Source organism: Prosopis cineraria, unplaced genomic scaffold (genome assembly GCF_029017545.1).
Source record: "Prosopis cineraria cultivar Desert tree isolate PC_DT_omini unplaced genomic scaffold, ASM2901754v1 PC1409, whole genome shotgun sequence".
Classification (NCBI taxonomy): Eukaryota; Viridiplantae; Streptophyta; class Magnoliopsida; order Fabales; family Fabaceae; genus Prosopis; species Prosopis cineraria.
Genome location: NW_026556734.1, coordinates 22547 through 31726, shown reverse-complemented (window position 1 = coordinate 31726; position 9180 = coordinate 22547). Strand labels below are relative to the sequence as shown.

Genomic DNA, 9180 nt, shown 5'->3' with positions numbered 1-9180 from the left:
GTGGAGGAAGTGAATAATGGTGGAGATGAGAAATTCCGGCAAGGTAGAGAAGGGGAGAGAGAAAGGGGGGGAAGACATTTTGGGGGTATCTTGTGTCTTTTCACATTAGATTGAGGGCAAAAAAGACTTTTAAAACCCTGCAATGGACGGTAATCTCATTCATAGGGGGGACCTATTAGTGGAGATTACCAAATAATTTTGAATCCGGATTACCATTGTAATGATCATTACCATGAAAAAGCCCAACCAAAAACACGCTATGGTAATGGCGTTTGGTTTAACGTTGTGAGGCGGCAATAGGGTTGAACAAATGGGCCCCAAGTCTTGAGATTCTAGTTCTTTTTCCATCAATCTTATCAAGTGTCTAGATGTGATTTCCATGGTAGACAACATTGAAAGCTTAAACATGTAAAACCTACAATCCCATATATGCTGGTAGTGTTGAGTGTTCTCCGGCCACCAATTGACCATTTATACTTCAGACAACTTGTGGGAGACAAGCCTTACTTTCACATATGCCCAATTATAATACACACGAAAATTTTGTTGCCAGCTCTCCCTCAAGTTACAAATCTTTGGATCTTGGACCATAAATGTCTGTAGGAGGGGAAATGAAAATAAAGGAAGAGACCGTGATAGAAGGGGTGAAGTGACCCTTGTGAAAAGGCGTGACAGAGAAGCGATACAATGATTCTGTTAGAGAGATATGGGGATGCAGAAAAAAAGTTAAGTCGGCTGGACTGAGGAGAGTCTCTAGCCTCTTGAAAGCTAGGGAACATTTTTTCCCTTTTCATTCTCTTCTACTTTCCCCTCTAATTCTCTTTTATTTTCTTTTTTCCTTCCAACAACTATTTTGCTCTTAGACATCATTATATCTTTGTCAATTTGTTTATTGCAGCGGTGGAGATTGCAGTGTCAAGTTCAAGAACCTTATGAATGAAATATCAAAATCGCCAACTCTTTTGGAGAAGTATTACTCAATCCGCAATGAGTGATGGATAGATGTGGACGGAATTTTCGGCTTTGTTCATGATAGAGTGATAAAAGATGAACTGCAGATCATCTCTGCAGGTAGCTGAATTTATCTTGATGGGAAAAGTGATATGCATTGATTTTAAATCCTTTGATGCATATCTTGTGTGTGTTAAAACTGGGTACTTGTGCCACAAGAGGATCCAGTTGATATGATCTTCTATGAGGATTTAACTAGTGGTAATTGCTTGTATAGGATGAAAGATTTTGCCCTTTTGTTGTATGCATCATATCAATTAGCTAAATTTATTTTGATGATTAATTCCGTCATCAACCAGGCTGAAAAACAAGCACAAGCGCCAAAAAAAAAAAATTATGGAATCATTGGAATATTTTTCTTTCTGGCTTGCATGATATGGCAGACGACTTGGAAATACTTGTGTGCTCCCCATAATACTAAATCTGGTTCTTTTTCAAATTTTATATTATTTCTGACGCTCTATGGGAATCTGGAAAAGAAAATACCAAAAGAAAGGAGAAGAAAACAGGGGAAAAAAAGAATACTGGTAGGGTCCTGTGGTCTGGCAGACGAAGCCCGTTCCAGGCTGCCATCCAACCTGTGGTGATTTCAGACCGGACTTCAGGTTAGTCATTAACCCGGTGGTGGTTTTGCCCTTGTACACCCCTTATTCTCTTCACAAGATCCAGCTCTCATAGATTAATACGCTTTTGGTGTATATTTCATTTGGATTAATAGATCCTGCGGTAGTACTGTTTTATTGTGCTTTTGTTTTAGGGAGAATTACACGGCAAGTTCTACTCCTAGGCTCATTGACAATTAAGTTTAAGAGAATGATAACATTATGTTCTTAAGCTTACTTGTCAATGGATTTATGAGTAATTAATTGTTTTGAATGGAACCTAGTATTCTTTGTTTTATGAATAGCGGAGTCACTGAGTGTCTTTTGATATATAGGCCATTCGTAGTCTCCACAGCATCCCAAAATTTCAACTTGGCAAATATTTTTCTGCCAGATCAGACCATATCCGGCTTACGGACCTCTGCACAAAATTTTTTAGGGTTTAAGGGTCAATTTTACCTCTTAATTTTACCTGAAGGTTACTAGGCATCCTAAATTTAATTATAGGTTAATTTTATCCTTCAATGTTAAATATTCTTTCCTTGGTTACTTGTTGACTTGATATCTGTTCATTGTTAGTAGGCCTCATAATATATTTGTTAAATATTTTATTATAAAATATTTGAGTTTGAGTGCCATTAATCTTTTGGGGTTAAAGTTAAGGAATAAAAATTATTCTTAACTTAATATTTTATAATAAAAATTAAAGTTGCGATGTGAGGTTTATTAATGATGAAGAAAATGGCTAGATGACGAAAGAGGAAATTTTCAATAGAGATATAATTAATTTTTAGTTGAGTTTCGGATGCTTATTAACTTTTGGATAATGTTCAAAAATAAAATGACCTTTAATTTTATTTTATACTATCACATTGATATTAGATATGGCACTATAAAGTGAAAAATAGGATAATCTTAAAATTTTAGTATATATGTACTTTATGTAATAGTACATTCAAATGAGATTAAGAGAAAAAAGAGTTCAATTATAGGACATGGGCCACATTTATATTAATGCATCGTTTTTCTTCCAACATCATGATTGAAGGAGTGTATGGATGGTCCAATAAGGATTTTTAATGATTCATTTAATCGTCTTAGTTTTACAAATATATAATGGTTTCATATTAAATGTTTTATAACTGTCTAATATAAGATTAAAATAACCATTCAGTATGAGTTTTTTTTTTTTTTTGTAGTGGTGGTAGAAGATTTATTTTTGTGTTTATTGACACGGTCTATTTACAATTTGTGAAATGTATTATATTAATCATTTTTGTGCAAAAATAATGGATACCCTGTAATCTTTTTAGCTTACAATATCAATGTAAAATGTGAAAGATCCAATAATCTATGCTTATTTATAAACTGTAAATAATTTAACTTATTTTTAAAACTTAATGCATTAATGTATGAGAGACCCACATAATATTATAACATGAATTTTTTATAAAAAAACCTGTATCAAAAATAAAATCGGGAATGAACAGCTCATTTATTGGAGACTTTTCATAAATCGTGATATTTCATTAAAATAAAAGGAAGCACGTTTTAGCCCACATTCATACCAAAAAGGGAAGCACGTTTAGCATTCCGTGTGGGCTTGGACGGAGAGCATATAGAGACAACTTCTTGGTGAGCGACTGAAAGAAGAATTCGGCCTTAAAGAGGTGGTGGGGCCCATCCATCTAAAAAAAGCAGCGACTAAAATGTTGTGCGGTATAAATCAATCAATTAGAGAAAATGGCAAATATGGACCATATAAGTATGCTAATAGCAATGAGGACCATGATTTTTAAATTTTAGGAAAGAACCAAGGTCTTTTTGGAAAGTTGGGAGGACAAAAATGCTCATTTTAAAGCTCTGCTTTTGACAACTAACCAACTATTGTAGTCAAGATTTGAGCCTTGTCTTTATCTCCTTGATTTTTAATAGCTTCATAAATAAATTTGATAGAGAAATTATTATTTGAGAAAAGTCTCCAATAGAGAGAATAATCATCACCATGAAGATTGAGAAAATTGGACAATGGATATTAGTTTGACCACATCAGCATGTAAATAATTGCTTATTTGGTCTATCTTTTGTCTGCCAATAATAGAGATCAAAAGTTTGAGATTGTAGCATGCAAAATATCCTTAGCATTAGGATATGCAAACTTGACAAGAGGTAGAAGTAGAGGTGACATTCTTTCATACTAGAAAGATATTTGATCCTTTTTACCAACTTTTTAACCTACATGTGTCATAAAGTTGTCCTAGACTTTACAAATACTAACATAAATATAAAAAGATGAACTTGGTTTGTAAATCACTAGAATAGTCAACCTATCATATTTGTATTTATCATGTAGGAGCTAAACTCAGACTTTTAGGTTTTGTGACAATGCCTTTATAGAGTTCATAAGCAAGCAATATTTTGATTTTTAAGATTCTTGAAGTCAAGACTATCATAACTATATGCTGAACCCCAAAACAAGTGTCTATAGCTTTTATCCAATTTAGCAGGCACATTGTCATGTAGAAGCATAGTTTATATGATGTAACTAAGAGTAAAAAAAACACATTTGCCAATAATATATTTTTTATAATATTTTGAGGCAGCAACTTCCTGCTTGACAGACATGAGTTCATTTTTTTCTAGCAAAATAGTGAAAGTTAATTTGAAGGCCCTTTCATGTAGGAGCCTGAGATATTTGCTAAGATTTTCAATGATGGGAATTCCTAATTTGCAAGGCTCTATTAAGATGGTTGTCATGACAATCTTTTCAAGTTCTATGCGTAAGAGTGAATTCTTTTTAAAAATGTTCGTCTCAACAAACTTTTATATGTATTGAGATAGTTATTGTAATAATCTTCCGTAAGTGATAATTTAGAGGTCATCATCAATGAAATCCTTTGAGAATTTGTCAAAAGCCTTTTCAATATTCACTTTGAAAGCTTTGAAGTCTTTCTTCCCATTTTGATCCACCCAACTTCTTAAAAATTCATTCAAAGACTTTGGTCCTTTTTTAATATTTCAAAAATTCATGGTCTTTAATCATAATAAATGCCTTATGTGATCTTTCATTGTCGTTTTCCTAACCAACTGCCTACCACTCCACATGGATGTGCTTGATGCATGTGCTATTGCTAACATCATCAATACTTATCTATTTCCGCATGGGTTTGTATGTTTTCTCCATCTCCCTCGGACCCAAATCTTTCCAGATTTTTCATTTCGCTTCCAACCCTCTCATCTAGCAAATTGCAAGTTCTTTCTTTTTCTTTTTCTTTTTTCCCTCCCAAAAGTAATTTATGTTACATTTACTTTTTAGAAAATTGCTTAAATCATATTTACTTTATTATATATAATTTGGGTAATTAAGTAATTTATATCCATATATAATATTAAAACTCTAACAAATCTTACTTTTAAAATTAAGGCAAAAATATTGTGATTTATTATCTAAACTTAGTGCGACGGACATGACTTATATTAATTTAAAATTAAAATTAGAAAGAATATTGAAGATTGAAGAATATAGTAAAATAACATTATAATAGTGTTTATAAGTAGTGATGTTTGATGTAGCCAAAACATGCTCACGATCTTTCTTATATACTCTCTCCATTTAAAAATATAAGGTATTTTTAATTGAAACTTACTCCCAATAAAGTAGTTAATTACTTTTCAACGAACCTTATTTTTTCATATTTATCCCTATTAAATACCCTATAATAAATATAAAGTCATTATCAATAGGACACTTAAAAAAAATAATTACACCTTAAAAGATTAAAAATATGTTACATTTTTGAACATTTAACTTTTGAAAAAATGTCTTATATTTTTTAACGGAGGGAATATATAATAGATAGATAGTAAAAAAAAATAAAAAAATCTTATACATGGACATATAGATAGAGTACATTAAGAATAGTAGTACTAAATGTAATACATAAATAGGAAAAAACTATAGTATTTTTGTTCACAAACAGGCAGGTATACTGAATCTCAAGCCAAGTGCATTAATTGTAAACAACTTCAATAACTAAGTTATACTTAGAGAAAATGTGTATAACTATACGTTAGTACTTTTCTTTCTTTCTTTCTTAACCATTTTTTAAAACTTATTATGCCTAGCTATAAACCTTTCACCCAATCTTGTATAACAACAACAAGTATTTTAAATATATTACACATCACACAATGATAAAAAAATATTTTATTAGCTTATATTATAGATACTCCTTCAATCCTATATATAAGTAACATTTCATGAGGAATTAATTTATGATTTTATTATAAATTACTTACAAAAAAAGTGAATTATTAATTATTTTCTCCCAATTTTAATTTTTTTAACAATTTTCAGTAAGTAGAAAAGAAAAGGTTACTTGAGAGAAAAATATTTTTTTAAAGATGATGCATTTAATATGGGTAAATTGATTTTTTTTAAGACAAGTTTAATAATTTAACTATCTTTTATTAATTTTAATTATATAGTTAAAATAACTTATAAATAGGATAAAAAAATTTTGGCCCATAACAAATAAGAGATTGGATAAAAGTTTCTGGACTTGGCATTTAACCAAACAATTTATTTATTTTGCTCCCCCCGCTAATAATTATCTAGCTGGTGATCGTTAAAAATAGTACCAGCAAGCAAATATTGGCAACACGTTTTCTTTGGCCATTTCATGTTAGTCGTTTATAATTACATACTATCTCTAGATCACAAAATATCTCTAACTACTTTATTAGAATTAAGAAGATAGGGTTACATCATTAACTTTATCTGAAAAATAATAAATTTTTAATTTTATTCATATTTAAATGAAAGAATTTTAAATTTACATTACATTCTTTCTCATAATTAATGTGTTTAAATATAGATAATATTAAAAAAATGTAATTAGCATTCCACCAACTGTCTTATATTGAATACTCACTTTTTTTTTGGAAAGATACCTCTGATGAGGACTTGAGGGATTTAAATTCAATGAGTGACCTAAATTTACTAACTTAATAGATTTTTTAATTATAATTGAATTTCATTAATACTAAAAAATATTAATATACATTTCCTTTTAAAAATTCAAAATAATTACCATGATCAAAATACTCTTTACATATATTATCTCCTTCAAAAAATTTAAATTTGAAATTCTCAAAATTATATGATAAAATTTTTTATAACTATTTGATTAAATTGAATAATTGTTATGTAAAATGCTTATTGTGTGGGTGAAGTTAATTCAGATTTGAGGGAGTAAACGGTATGTGATGCCAACCACACCTTTAAGGATATTGTTGGGCAAGTTAGATCTTTTTTCTCTATAAAAGCTCAAATTGAGTTAAATCATATTCTTAGAGATGATAATTGAGATGATAATCTAATTAGGCTACCTTATGTAACATCTCAATTTAAATTTTAATAATTGATTTGGGTTAATAGAAATTTTGAAAAATATTTACAGGCAAGCAAATTAGTAGAAATGATTATTAAATCTAACTTAGGATATAATTCTAAATTAATTTTTAAAAAAAATTTATTAATTAATTAATTAAAAAATAATATTATTAAATTATTATTACTATTATAAAAAAAGAGAGAGAAAATGTATGAAAAAAAAAAAAGAAGAGGAGAACAAAAGACTTTCGGCCGCCGCATGCATGATATGTATAAAATAATAAAAAAAAAGAAGAAGAAGAAGAGGAAAGAAGAAAATAATAAAAAAAATGTGTGGGACCCACTGAATTTTTATAAAAACTCACTCGTTTCCTTTCGTTTCTTCAATTCTTTTTCTGCGCGCGAGCTGAGGCGGAGAGAACGCGAGTCGCTGGTGCGAAATATCTAAATTTTTAAGGTAAGAGTTTTTAATAGGATATTTAGGGTGTGATTTTAAACTTTTTAAGATTAAGTAAGTGTTTTAAAAATTTTTCTTAGTCATCCTTCTTCTTTGGTTTTTAAGTTTATAGTGGTAGAAAATTTAAGATCTGGAAGAGGGATGAATTTATGTTGAATAAATATGGTTTTTGAGGTTGTCAGTAGTATAATAAATGTTCTAGAGTATAAATTTGTTGATGATCTTTGAATTGTGGCTTATGGATCAAATTTAAACTAGATCTGAAAATATATGTTGATTTATTGAGGTTTAGATGATTATTTGGATGAGAAATGAATTATTATGGTTATAGGATTATGATTCTAAGCTAGAGACTCAATTTTTATTTTTGAGTATTTTAGGTACGAATTTATGAAATAAAAAGAAAATTTTGATAATAGAAATTAGTTTAGAAGTTAATTTTTAGATTATTATGTGTTTATTGATAATTAAAAGAGGATTAAAAATTTTACTTAATAGTATTAACTCTAGATTTGTATTAAGATTGAGATTAGAAATTATGTTATATTTTTAATTCTATTATTAGAATTATTTTATTAGTTTCAAAAATTGAAACTAATATTTATAAATAATATGTATTTGTAGATTGTATTACTGGTGAAGATTGTGGTGAGAGAGAAATTTTAAGAAATAATTTATTGAAAAAGCACAAGGTAACCATGCTTTTAATTTGTGATTTGTGTTACTTCATGTTAATTGGGTGATTATTGAAAAAATTATAAATTTTGTAATATTATATAATTGTGCAATATTATTATGAATTTATTTGATTATTGTGGGAGGTGTTGGGAGATTTGCTATTGTTATTATATTTATGTGCCACGTGGTACGCCCCTATCGGAGCTCAATAGGTGGTTTGTAAGGGCTCGGGTTAATCTACCTTTGGCCGGGTAACTTAGCACCGAGTGAGGGCTACGGCTCGAGGTTAATGGAGGAATATAAAGATGGTTGTTTGTGTGTATTGTAATATTTCTTATATTTGTTGGAATTATATTATTTTTAATTTTCACTTAGTAAGCACACACTTAACTGTTTGTATACACTATCATAAATTAGATTTAGTTACTGGGACTTTTGAGTCTCATTATGTGGTTAACAATTTTCAGGAGAAGAGCCACGAGTGACATGTGGAGGAGTCCCAGAGGCTTAGTGGTATAGATTCACTGTCTCTTTTGAGTATTAAATTTATGATTTATAATGTGTTATATTGCCAATACTAGGGCTTTTTGTTTATTGTCAATTATATGAATATATAAATGTAATCATGCCTTTCAAACTATTTCTATTTTTGGTACAATTTGGATGACTGTAATTTTAATATTTGGTTTACTTTGGATTGATTAAAATGACATGATTATAAGGTCAAATAACTGGCTTGTGTTGAAAATTGACAAAATTGCTTATTTTACTTGTTGGGAGTATAAGGATAGACAAATGTGATTTAGTTTACTTGTTGGGAGTATAAGGATGGACAAATGTGATTTAGCCTAATGGCATGTGGTAGGTAAAAATTTATCTGAAATGTTATAGTGTGTAAGTTGAAGCCAATTATAAAATATTTTATATTGAAATTATTGATATAAAAATGTGTTGGGTGGCTGTAACCCAACTATGATTGAGTTAAATTATTGAAAAAAAAAATTTTTAATGTGTTACACCTTACACTTTAAAAATTA

General features: G+C 29.4%; 1 long non-coding RNA gene across 1 annotated transcript; it reads left to right on the top strand.

Annotated features, from left to right (window-relative positions):
- The first annotated feature begins 612 nt into the window (after nt 1-612).
- Nucleotides 613-1446, top strand: LOC129300054 (uncharacterized). The gene is made up of 2 exons (XR_008590694.1): nt 613-725; nt 899-1446. It is a non-coding gene; the product is annotated as an uncharacterized LOC129300054 (long non-coding RNA).
- Nucleotides 1447-9180: the final 7734 nt, after the last annotated feature.